The sequence below is a fragment of the Macaca nemestrina genome, chromosome 2, assembly GCF_043159975.1.
Source record: "Macaca nemestrina isolate mMacNem1 chromosome 2, mMacNem.hap1, whole genome shotgun sequence".
NCBI classification, from domain to species: domain Eukaryota; kingdom Metazoa; phylum Chordata; class Mammalia; order Primates; family Cercopithecidae; genus Macaca; species Macaca nemestrina.
In genome coordinates this window covers 96,472,852-96,486,195 of record NC_092126.1, presented here as the reverse complement: position 1 = coordinate 96,486,195, position 13,344 = coordinate 96,472,852, and the positions used below count along the sequence as shown (strand labels likewise).

At 40.6% G+C, this 13,344-nt stretch overlaps 1 long non-coding RNA gene and 2 other non-coding genes across 3 annotated transcripts; all 3 read right to left on the bottom strand.

Moving 5' to 3' along the window:
- Nucleotides 1-433: 433 nt before the first annotated feature.
- LOC105480112 (uncharacterized) lies at nt 434-10,835 on the bottom strand. The gene is made up of 4 exons (XR_011619938.1): nt 10,700-10,835; nt 5,987-6,422; nt 4,138-4,219; nt 434-1,250 (listed from the first exon to the last, which is right to left on the bottom strand). It is a non-coding gene; the product is annotated as an uncharacterized lncRNA (long non-coding RNA).
- On the bottom strand, nt 4,287-4,417 carry LOC112426456 (small nucleolar RNA SNORA63). The gene has a single exon (XR_003017787.1). It is a non-coding gene; the product is annotated as a small nucleolar RNA SNORA63 (small nucleolar RNA).
- LOC139362105 (small nucleolar RNA SNORA81) lies at nt 5,744-5,932 on the bottom strand. Its single transcript, XR_011620448.1, has one exon. It is a non-coding gene; the product is annotated as a small nucleolar RNA SNORA81 (small nucleolar RNA).
- Nucleotides 10,836-13,344: the final 2,509 nt, after the last annotated feature.

Sequence of the window (13,344 nt, the reverse complement as noted above, 5' to 3'; positions counted from 1 at the left end):
TTGCTCTCCCAGGCTTGGAGTGCTGTGGTGTGATCTTGGCTCACTGCAACTTCTGCCTCCCAGGTTGAAGTAATGCTCCTGCCTCAGCCTCCCAAGTAGCTGGGATTACAGGCACGCACCACCATGCCCGGCTAATTTTGTATTTTTAGTAGACATGTTGGTCAGGCTGGTCTCGAACTCCCGACCTCAAGTGATCTGCCTGCCTGGGCCACCCAAAGTGCTGGGATTACAGACATGAGCCTCCATGCCCGGCCTGTGAGCCACCACACCCAGCCCAATTTTTTATTAAACCTTTTTATAAAAAGCCACATTTGTGTGTAATTTTGTAACTGGAATAAAATATTTACTACAGAGTACTATTTCATTTCATCTTCTTCCTTTGAAAATATGGAGTTATGGCAAAAAGTATGATTTTTAAGGAATAAGAACCAAATCACTTTAAAGAAAGAATACTTTATTGTAATTTATTGAACCTTTAATATACAATATGGCAAATTTTCTGGGATTTAACTCTAGGACATGATTGCTGCTGGTATTTAGCAAAAGGCTCCGGTTCACACCTAGCACTAATAAAATGCTTTTCTGAATAAAAACATAACACCAAACAAAATGAATTCAAATATTTTCTTTAAAAAATTATTTTAAAGTTTGTTCTATTCAGCCTAACACAATAAAGGGAGACACCATGGTTTAACATAATTAGCTGATTTTATACACCGCATATCTTTAAGTCCACTTAATAACAAAGTAAGTATATTATTAAGTGATAGAGAACACTCAATATAGCGACTTTTACAGAACTAGGAAATCATTTTTTTTTTTTTTGAGACAGAGTCTTGGAAATACATTTCTAAGACAGATTTTTACAGACACTCATCTTTCATACCCAACCACAGGGTCTAACTCTAAAGAGGACAAAACCAATTACTTTGCTCTCAAGAGCTCATGACTAATGATAGTGTGAATCTATGCTATCAAAACCTGTGTTTCTCATCTGTTATGAGTACTCAGGCGAGATTCAAATATTCTCAAGGAAAGAAACACAGTACGCACTGTGATCGCCTGCTCAGCAACAGCCAGCACTGCATCCCAAACGATCTCATCCCAGGAATTACATGAGGCCAGCTGTGCACACCGGCATTTCCCCCACTGTAGTACTGCAGAAGGTCTCAGTGTCACAAAGAATCCTTTTGTCTTCTTTAATATTTATGGTCACAGCTGTCTTCCCAAGTTGACCCCTACTGCCAGTTCTGAACAACAGAAAAAATATGAATCAGAATATTATTCAGCAAGTACTACATGAACTACTGAACAATCTGAGCTACTAGTTAATCATCGGTGGCTGTTTATTTGCCAGAATTATATGTAGAGTGCTTCTAAATGGAATACAAGATACTGATCAAAATATCTAGAGAAAAAGAAAAGGTTTTTTTGCAAAGTTAGTACAAAAGGAGTTAAGGCTCATCTGGCTGCGAAATGAACATTATTACTTATAAAGAGGATGAAAGTATTGGGTTTAGGGTAGTAAAATTAAAGCCCCTACCAAAGTGGGCCAGCCAAGAGTGGGTGTCATGTCAGTCTGGGACAGATGTGAACAGGCACAAAACAAAAGGAACAGTTATGAATCCATTCTGATACACTTTCAGAATTAACTACAGATGTCAGCTCTGAAATGTTCACTGTCGTTTACGACTATGCTGTCCAATAAACAGTCACTAGCCACATATGGCTATTTAAATTTAAATTAATTAAAATTAAATGAAATAGGCTGGGCACAGTGGCTCACACCTGTAATTCCAGCACTGTGGGAGGCCAAGGCAGGTGGATCACTTGAGGTCAGGAGTTCAAGAACAGCCTGGCCAATACGGTGAAACCCTGTCTCTACTAAAAATATGAAAATTAGCCAGGAGTGGTGGTGGGCACCTGTAATCCCAGCTACTCGGGAGGCTGAGGCAGGAGAATCGTTTGAACCCAGGAGGTGGAGGTTGCAGTGAGCCGGGATTGCGCCACTGCACTCCCGCCTGGGTGACAAGAACAAAACTCCATCTCAAAAAAAAAAAAAAAAAAAAAGTTGCATTAAGCGCATTCCAATAGTCACATGTTATCTGCCACTCCTGTATTGGACAGTACAAATAGAGAACATTTCCATCACCACAGAAAGTTCTATTGGGTAGTTCTATTGGGAAACTTTTACCAGTAGAGGGAAATCTTGAAAAAATGTATTCTGGTAACCCATATTTATCACTCCTTTCTGCTCAGTTCATGTCACAGACTCTAACACAAATGACCAAAATATGTTTGCCACTACAGTTCTCTACTAAAATGGATCACACAACCAATCAAAAGTGTTCTTGCTGTAGGAACTTAAAATATCAAATAATCAGAACAAGAGAAAACCACACATGGAAATACTGATTCCTTCTTTATCCAAACGACCTGCTGTTTCACTTATAAATCTATGTCCGAAATCAGGCCCATGGCATTTCTGACCACCACTTGTTACCTACTCCTATGAACTACTACATTAAAAAAAATATAGTAACTCATTTTTATTGGTAACAAGGCATAGTTCAATTTATTTAGTGACAAAGTCAATATAACTAGGCTAGGATCAATATAAACTGTGACCAAAAAATGCTGAGAAAATTCCAACTATAGAGGAATCGTCAAGAAAGCACAAGCTATGAGCAAACACGACTTTAAGACAGACTCATAGGTGAGTTAAAGACAACAAAATCTAATAGCATTATTGATTTTTCCCTGAAATATCAACGGTATATAAAGTCCAAAATCTGAGGAACATTTCACATTTGCTTTCCACTGTGTTCTGTCCAACCATGAGTCCTCCCAGGTACAATTTAAATATCATGTTACGAGGTGATAAAATTATTATCCTGATACATTTGCCTGGCTGACAAAATCACCTTGAAAAACAATACAGTCATGCGCTGGATAATGACATTTTGGTCAACTACAAATTGCATATACGATGGTGATGCCTTAAGATTATAATGGAGCTGAGAAATTCTTGTCACCTAGTGACTTCATAGCCATCGTAAAGTTATAGCCCAGTTACTTTATTTTTATTGTTTTGTTTTGTTTTTGTGACTGATTTTCGCTCTTGTTGCCCAGGCTGGAGTGCAATGGCACAATCTTGGCTCACCACAACCTCCGTCTCAAGCGATTCTCCTGCCTCAGCCTCCCAAGTAGCTGGGATTACAGGCATGCACCACCACGCCCGGCTAATTTTGTATTTTTAGTAGAGACAGGGTTTCTCCATGTTGATCAGGCTGGTCTCGAACTCCTGACTTCAGGCGATCCGCCTGCCTCGGCCTCCCAAAGTGCTGGGATTACAGGTGTGAGCCACTGCGCCTGGCAATTACTTTATTTTAAAAATAAATGTAGTATAGCCTATGTGCAGAGTGTTTATATATAAAGTCTACTGTAGTATACGGTAACGTTCTAGCCATTCACATCCACTCACCACTCACTCACTGACTCACGCAGAGCAACTTCCAGTCCTGCAAGCCTCACCCCTGTAAGTGCCCTATACGAGGGTGCTGTTTTTATCATTTATGATGTAGTTTTACTCTAACTTTTCTATGTCTAGATATACAGATACCATTGTGCTACAACTGCCTACAGTACTCAGTACAGAGGAGCAACAGGCTATACCACATAGCCTAGGTTTGTAGTAGGCTACACCATCTACGTTTGTGTAAGTACACTCTGTGATCTGTCAGAACACACATCCCAGTTGTTTAGTGACACATAACTGTGTATGAATTTATTTCACCAGAATAAAAACAAGGAATTCAAAGATGTCAAATAATCAAATGAGAATATAGTTTTCACAAGCAGTGGGCAGATCACAGTTGATGATCAGTATACACACTACTAAACATAAAAATCAAGAGCCTCAGATATGATAGTATATAAATTATGTTTCAAAAAGCAACTGCTGCACACTCTTCTAGGCCACAAGAGTAATGACCTATATATAACAGCACAGTTCACTGTGGAGTGTGATCTTCATGCCCCTACAACTTCAGCTGGCAAAGTCTACTATAAACTTTCCCCCTAAACCAACTTTTGCTAGAGAGATACTGTCATTAAATAAGGAATTAGAATACTTACCAACAAGTCAGTAGCAGTCAAAATATGGTTTGTCCTTTATCTGAATTTCCTCCTGACAATGTTTTCTTCCTTCTGTCACTACCTGCAAAACACCACCAACCCCTCATTCTCAAGAGTCATTTGTCAAGTCAGTACTTAAACAGGTGAACATGTATGAGACCAGACATCCCTGCAGCTAGAGCACCATGGCAGACAGGGCTTGAAAGGTAACAGTTTTATTTTGAGCAGGGGTCAAAGACAATGCAGCACTTCACAGCTACAATGTAACTAGATCCTGCCTCAGTTTACTAAGAAAATACAGTGGACCCTTGAAGGAAATGGGTCTGAACTGGGCAGGACCACTTAAGTGGCTTCTCTTCTGCCCCTGCTACCCTTTAGACAGCAAGACTAACCCTCCTCTCTCTCCTCCTCCTTAGCCTGCTTGACATGAACATGAGGAAGATGAAGGCCTTTATGGTGATCCACTTCCACCTAATGAAGAGTAAATGTATTTTCTCTTCCTTATGGTTTTCTTAATAACATTTTCTTTTCTATAGCTTACTTTATTATAAGAATACAGTATATCCACTTTGGGAGGCCGAGACGGGTGGATCACGAGGTCAGGAGATCGAGACCATCCTGGCTAACATGGTGAAACCCCGTCTCTACTAAAAAATACAAAAAACTAGCCGGGCGAGGTGGCGGGCGCCTGTAGTCCCAGCTACTTGGGAGGCTGAGGCAGGAGAATGGCGTAAACCTGGGAGGCGGAGCCTGCAGTGAGCTGAGATCTGGCCACTGAACTCCAGCCTGGGCGACAGAGCGAGACTCCGTCTCAAAAAAAAAAAAAAAAAAAGAATACAGTATATCATACATATAACATACAAAATATGTGTTTAATCAACTGTTATTAGTAGGGCTTCTGGTCAATATTAAGCTGTTAGTCGTAATGTTTTTGGGGAGTCAAAAATTATCTGCAGATTTTTGACTGTATCGGGGCTGGTACCCCTAATCAGGTTGTTCAAGGCTCAACTATAATCAGATATTAATAGCATCCTAATTAGCAATACTAAGGAAGAGCAGCTCTTACCACACCAGAAACTGGCATGCTTTTTCTTAGAAGCCAGGATACCTTTCACTCTGTGTTCTACAAGGAACAACCTGACTGGTCAATCTCTCGTCATTAAGAGCATACAATTTCTTTCCTTACAGTATTTCCAAGAGGAAAATGTTAATTCATGTCAGAGCTGGAATAAAAAGTCATTTGATTTCTACACCTCATCCCTACCACTGGAAGAGAATAGTTATTCATTGATTTTACTAATTCTGCCTAAATATAGATATTACTGTACCACATCTTATAACAAAGTACCCTGTTTTAAAAAAGAGGTTCAACTCAGGCTGGGCATGGTGGCTCACGCCTGTAATCCCAGCACTTCGGGAGGCCAAGGTGGGCAGATCAGCTGAGTTTAGGAGTTCGAGGCCAGCCTGGCCAACATGGTGAAACCCTGTCTCTACTAAAAATACAAAAAATTAGCCAGGCATGGTGGTGGGCACCTGTGAGCCCAGCTACTCGGGAGGCTGAGGCAGGAGAATCACTTGAACCTGGGAGGTGGAGACTGCAGTGAGCTGAGATTGCGCCACTACACTCCAGCCTGGGTGACAGAGTGAGACTCCGTCTAAAAAAAAAGGTTCAACTCAATTTTTCTCTTTGGTACAGTTCTTTTTTCTTCTTGGGTTTTCTCTGATAGCTTTATTACAAATGCTAAGACATGATACTAGTTTCTGGAATTTTAGTAGAGAGCTTAAACAAGAAGGTAAATTTTAAATCCCTGGCTATGGTTTTTATGTATATCAATTAGAAAAACATTACCCTCTTTCAAAATTATTGTAAAACACTGACTCCTTCAAGGGCCAATTCTTCCTTCTTCACCAGAATGTGAAATAGATCTGTCATGAACTTCTTGGTAATTTCCAACATATTAATATTGAGGCAGAAAGCAACACAATCTTTAAAAAGAGACAGTAACTGACCAGGCTAAGTGGTTCACGCCTGTAATCCCAGCACTTTAGAAGGCCGAGGCAGGTGGATCACTTGAGGTCAGAAGTTTGAGACCAGCCTGGCCAACAAGGCAAAACCAGGTCTCTACCAAAAATACAAAAATTAGCTGGGCATGGTAGCACATGCCTGTACTCCCAGCTACTACTTGGGAGGCTGAGGCAAGATAATCGCTTGAATCCGAGTGGCGGAGATTGTAGTGATCTCAGATAGTGCTGCTGCACTCCAGCCTGGGCGATGAAGTGAGACTCTGAAAAAAAAAAGACAATGACTAATTATGTTGACAAATCAATTAAGCAGATGTAATAGTTTCATAACAATACTTAGAGAAATAATGTTTGAGACCAAGCGTCCATGTCTTACTATAGAACTGAGTGAGACAGAGATTGTGGGAAACAATTGCTTTCAGCAGGGAACAAGGACAACGTAGCACTTCACAGCTATGTTGTAACAATGAATCCAACCTGCCAGCTGGAGAAAACTCATGTGCACAAGAGTACTTGTATTTAATTTCTAGTAAATCTCATGGATTTGATCCTTAATTCCTTGGTTCAACATTTTTATCTGCTTCATCCAAAACAACCTGATCCTTTTGAAAAGTTAGAAGAAAATGTTTCACTTAAGTGTGAGTTGGACCTTGTGATTTCCTTCCTAATAGTACAGTGTGGAAGGAGGGTGGAAGAGTAACTTTCCAGCACAGAACCCTTTCCAGTGCTACCTCAGCCATGTAATTAAGGTCAACAGCAACCATCATAACTCTCAATCTGATGTGACGAGAATCACACATTAGGCCGCGTGCGGTGGCTCACGCCTGTAATCCCAACGCTTTGGGAGGCCGAGGCAGGCGGATCACCTGAGGTCGGGAGTTTGAGACCAGCCTGACCAACACGGAGAAACCCCACACTAAAATTACAAAATTAGCCAGGCATGGTGGCACATGCCTGTAATCCCAGCTACTCAGGAGGCTGAGGCAGGAGAATTGCTTGAACCCACGAGGTGGAGGTTGCAGTGAGCCAAGATTGCACCATTGCACTCCAGCCTGGGCAACAAGAGCGAAACTCCATCTCAAAAAAAAAAAAAAAAAGAGAGAGAGAGAGAATCACACTTTACATCTGTGGTTCTCTTTCCCAAAGCCCCAAATTCAAGTCTAATCCAGAGGAAAATTCAGTCAATTCTAACAGAAAGATATCCTACAAAATACCTGAATACTCCTCCTCCAAACCGTCAAGGTCACCAAAAATAGGAAAAATCTGAGAAACTGTCACAGCCTAGAGGGGTCTAAAGAGACATGACAGCAAAATGGAATGTGGTATCCTGGATACGATTCTGGAACAGAAAAAGTACTTTACATAAAAACTAAGAAAACATGAATAAATTGTGGACTTTAGTTCATAATAACCCATCAATGTTGGTTCATTAATTGTATCATACTGGTTGGGTACAGTGGCTCACGCCTGTAATCCCAGCACTTTGGGAGGCCAAGGCAGGTAGATCACAAGGTCAGGAGTTCAAGAGCAGCCTGGCCAATATGGCGAAACCCTGTCTCTACTTAAAATACAAAAACTAGTTGGCCATGGTGGCACACATCTGTAGTCCCAGCTTCTCGGGAGGCTAAGGCAGGAGAATCGCTTGAACCCAGGAGGCGGAGGTTGCAGTGAGCCGAGATCGTGCCACTGCACTCCAGCCTGGGCAACAGAGAATGCCTCCATCTCAAAAAAAAAAAAAAAAAAATTGTAGCATACTAACCATAATATAATTACACCACAAATTTACCATACTAACGTAAAATGTTAATAACATATAATAGCATCCAAGGTATATGGGAACTCTTTGTACTATCTTCTCTGTAAACCTGTAACTTTTTTCTGGAAACCTAAAGCCATTTAAAAAATAAAATAAACTCTATTTTTCAAAAGTCTTAGTATCATTTCTAGATATTCATGTGTAGCAACTTGCTTCATTAGGTTATTTTCCCTCCCATACCCTAAACATCACTAGCTAAAAAAATGTCCTAGGAAAAATCAAAATAGACATTTTCTACATTATTCTTCTGTGTTTAAGATGTATAAATAGTGAGTAAGCTCTGCATTTACATCTCCAGGGCAAGTTGTTCTGATATGTATTCACTATTCACTGGTTATCATTCACTTTAAAGATAATTATCTTTCCAATAGGAAACCATGACTTATATAGCCATGATCTTAATGAAGCCTATCGCTTTGTTAAAACAAGCTTTACTTCATAGCTAATATAGCAGTGAGCTTTGAAAACAGATAGCATGCACATATCACAAATGACAAAGATTCCCAACTCATAACACATCACTGCGGTTTTCATGTTGCACACTGCATTTAAACTTGACAATAGTGAACAGAAAAGGCATGGATCCTAGTCTACCCAGAAAGAAAGCTTCAGTTTGTCAATTGGTTGAGATACAGACCTACAAAACATACCTGCAACCCTAGTTTCTGTTTAATTTGAAACAAAAACTCCCTCTATGCAAGTCCAATAGTTAACAAGAAGGTTCTGAATGGATGACTTTATACTAAGTCTTAAGTATAAAGTTTTATATTTTTATAAAACCAAAAGTATCTGGGAAGTCGGGTCTCCCTGAGGGCAGACCTTAACCAGTGACTAGGCAGAGACGTACACACCAGCTTGCTGGTTCTCTGGTAAGGACAACTCCAAGGATTGACTATGCACCCTGACTTAGAGTTCAACAGGATTGAGTTACCTCGAGGGGAACAGGCTTAGAGCAGCTTGCTCTGTGGCCTTCCTTCCCTTTCTATTCTATTTCCCTATTTCCCTGCGATTTTTTCCTGGAAACTTTCTAATTATTTGCACAGGAATTCCTGTCTTAGGGTTTACTTCTGGGACCCTAAGACACATGATATAATAAGTATTTTTTAAACGGATGACTCTTATCTTTAAAAGCAGTGTAACTTACTACTTTTTTGACATATTCTGATGTAAAAGATAAAGTCACTTTGCCACTGCTGAATGTAAACAGAGAAAACTGATTTGGAAAATTTTTAAAATTCAAATTTAAATATGAAAGATATTCATCCTTTACCCCGTGATACGTGCTACAGATTATTTTCTCCCAATCCAGTGTTTTTTCAGTTGTCTTCTGACTTTATGATGTATTTGTCATGCCATTTGTTTTATGTGGTCAAATTTATCAACTTTTTATTTTATTGCTTATGGGTTTTTGAGTCATAGTTAGAAAGCCTTTTTCTTTCAGTACTTGTATTGTTTCATTTTTCACATTTAGATCCCTGATCCATTTAGACTTTATTTTTGTTATGCTATGAGGTGTAGATCTAATTTTATCTTTTTCCAAATGGCCAACCAGTTGGCCCAGCTCTGTGTATCACAAAGCCCAACTCTGCTCCAATGATATGTGATACCACCTTTAACTTTCCATGTGCACTTGGGGTTACTTCTGGATTTTCTATTCTATTCTACTTGTCTTTTTCTATTATTCACACACTAGTTCCACGTCTTAATTACAGAGACTTTGTAACCTCTATAGTCATAACACCTCTATGACTGCCTTCATAACCTGTATAATACAGTTTTAATTACAGAAACTAAAGACAAAAATAACTGTAAACCAATATTGAACTCTGGCTAGTTGGTCTGTTTTTCACAGTGGTACGGGTTAGCGATTTTGAATCAACTTTTTGTACACGATTGAGCAAAGAAGTGAATATCTTGTGGATAAGGACAACCAGCTTTCTCACTCTCAGAAAACAGTAACAATTACAGAAAGGGCAGATCTGATTGAACCCTGAGATGATGCACTGGAACTGAGGTAACAGTATGAACTCAGCTGTTTTTTTAAACATACATGTAGATAGATATAAAACAGATATAGATGTACCTGGATTGATGCGTGTATGGATGTGTGTGGGGAGAGTGCGTGTACATATATATGTATACATATGTACATACACACACATATACACATAACGTGTGTGTGCATATATATGTATATACACACATATAAATATACACATAAAGTTTCCTAGCGTTTGTCTGCTGAGACAGTCTAGAAGTAATGGCATCCTAGTAGCAACGAACACAACCTACAACCCAGATACGGCTATAAAATAACATTCTCCAAAAAAAGGAATCAGGATTCTTTGGAGAAACGTCTGATTCCAAGGCAGGAGCTAAGTACAAGATGAGCCTGGAACATCCTGTGCCCTTAAACAGGGAATGACGGGGACATGTTAAAAGGACACGGGAACCAGAAGTAAACAAATGAATAAACGGAGGAGAAAGGAAAGTGCTTCCTTACTTTAAAAAAATAGAAACAAAAAAACATTCTGTAGCTCGTGCCCTGTAGGGGCGGGGGAAAGACAGAGGCCTGGCTGCAGAACGACGCCCTCTGGAAGGGGGACTGGAAGCCGAATCCCCTGACAAGCGGATGCCGTCCTGTCCTCCCGCTCGAGCCTCGTTCTCCCTTCACCCCTCCCCCGCCCCCACGCACCGATCGACCGCCGCTTTATGCCCCGTCACCTTGGCAACAGCAGCGGGCTCAGGCAGTGCCGCCACCAGTTTCTTGCAGCCGCGAGCAACACTGACGGTGCAGAGGCTGCCGCCATGTCCCTGGGGCCCGGTCGCTTGTTCAAGTGCGGCTGCGTCTCCGCTGTCGTCCACATCACCTCCGTTCTGTGTGAAAGCCTCTTGTCCTCCTCTGGCCACCGTCCAGGTCTGAACCAAGAAATGAGCCAATCCCAGCGAGGCATTCGGGTGGGGGCGTCACCGTTGAAACCACTCGGCTACAATCTGCCAATCGGACTCGTGCCCGCGGGGTGTGGTCCCGGCCCCCGGGGCCCTGGGGGTTTGCATCTACTCCCGGGCGGTGTTAGGGGCTGGGAGGATCTGCTCTGTCCCCAGCCTCCTCAGGCCGTGGATGTCCCTATCGCTGTTTCCGCGCATGAACTGCAAGGGCCCACTCTCTCGCAGGCTCCAGGACAAGAAACTCTCTTCTTGACCTTCGATCTTTAGAGCACTGAGGTGAAGGAAGGGGCGGGAGACTGTCGTAGGATACAAAGGAGTGGAGAATAAAACTATGCAAAATTGTATAACATTTTCGAAATGTTAAAAAAAAAAAAAAAAAAGCATGAAGAAATCCTCTTAACCGTCTCAAAACTGAAATCACTGAATATCTTAAAAATGAACCAAAAAAAAAAAAAAAAAAAAAAGAGAGAGAGAGAATGCGCTGCATATTAGTAGTACCTGTGGGATATACCAATGCAGTGCTTTTAAAAATTCAAAATAAAAGTAAATTAAATAATTTAGAAAAAAATAGCAAGGTAAACCTAAGAGAAGCAGAAAGAAGGAATTCGTAAGAATAAAAGAAGAAAATAAAAAGTAGAAATGGGAATGGGAATACTAATAAGCAAGAGATTTGAAAAAGGCAACAATAGGGTGGTTGGCTCAAGAAAGAAAGAGGAGCATCTCAAAATAGAAAATGATAAAGGAGAAATAACCATAGATACAGGAAAACTTAAAAGAATTGCATGATCAGTCAGTTCTGTGTAATAAATTTGAAAACTTGAATGAAATGGACAAAATTCCAAGAAAATATAATTTACCAAAACATTCTAGAGATAGAAATTCTAAGTAGACCAATTACCATGGAAGAAATAGATGTTGGCCGGGCGCGGTGGCTCATGCCTGTAATCCCAGCATTTTGAGAGGCGGAGGTGGGCAGATCACCCGAGGTCAGGAGTTCGAAACCAGCCTGACCAACATGGAGAAACCCTGCCTCTACTAAAAATACACAATTAGCCGAGCGTCATGGCACATGCCTGTAATCCTAGCTACTCGGGAGGCTGAGTCAGGAGAATCGGTTGAACCCGGGAGACGGAGGTTGCTGTGAGCCGAGATTGTGCCATTGCACTCCAGCCTGGGCAACAAGAGCGAAACTCGGTCTCAAAAAACAAGAAAAAAAAAAAAAAAAAAAAAAGAAATAGATGTTGTTAGAGAACTGCGTATCTCCATAGCTAAATCCACAGAAGCACCAGGCCCAAATTATTTCATAGGATAATTCTACTGTGAAAATTTAAGGAACAGAGAGTTGGTTGCTGTTGGTTGCTGTTGATTCTGCCTTAAGCACAGAAAAAAAAAAAAAAGGAAGCATTTCAAATTCTATTTATGAAGTGAGCGTAACACTTATACCAAAATCTCATAAAACACCCATCTAGCATATACATATACACTGACCATAGAAATTCTTACTCATGGCTGAGCGTGGTGGCTAACGCCTGTAATGCTAGCACTTTGGGAGGCCAAGGCAGACAGATCACCCGAGGTCAGGAGTTCAGGACTATCTTGGCCAACATGGTGAAACCCTGTCTCTACTAAAAATACAAAAATTAGCCAGGCATGGTGGTGTGTGCCTGTAATCTCAGCTACCCGGGAGGCTGAAGCAGGAGAATCGCTGGAACCCAGGAGGTGGAGGCTGCAGTGAGCCAAGATCACACCACTGCACTCCAGCCTGGGAGACAGAGCAAGACTCCATATCTAAAAAATAAAAATAAAAAAAATTCGTACTCATGAATATTACTGGAAAAATCCTAAATCAAATAAAAATTATAATAAAGTATTTCTATTTTACTAGAAATAGCCGGGTACAGTGGCTTGTGCCTGTAGTCCCAGCTACTTGCGAGGCTGAAATGGGAGGATCCCTTGAGCCCAGGAGTTTGAGGCCAGCCTGGGCAATGTAGTGAGACCTCCTGTCTCTAAATATCATTATAAAGAAAAAGAAAAATTTGTCATTTCCAAAATGCAAAAAAGGTGTTTGATAAAATTCAACATACATTCTTGATTTTTAAAAAAAACTTTTAAAATTCAGCAAATGATGTTGACACAACTAGGTAGCCGTCTAGAAAAAGTAAAGTTGGATCCCAACTCAAACTCATACCTCACATCAAAATAAATTCCAGATAAAGAGTAAATGGAAAAAACGAAGTATAAGTGTACTTCATTAAATCCTGATACATTCTGTAGCACAGGAAATTTTATAAAGCAATACCCAAAACCTTTTTCTCCCCTATAGTTTCAACTATATATCTTTTAAAAAAAAGTTAGTGATGTCCTAGAGTTTTCCTCTATCCTTCATACTTCTTACTCCGACAGAGATGGAGTCTTCCTCT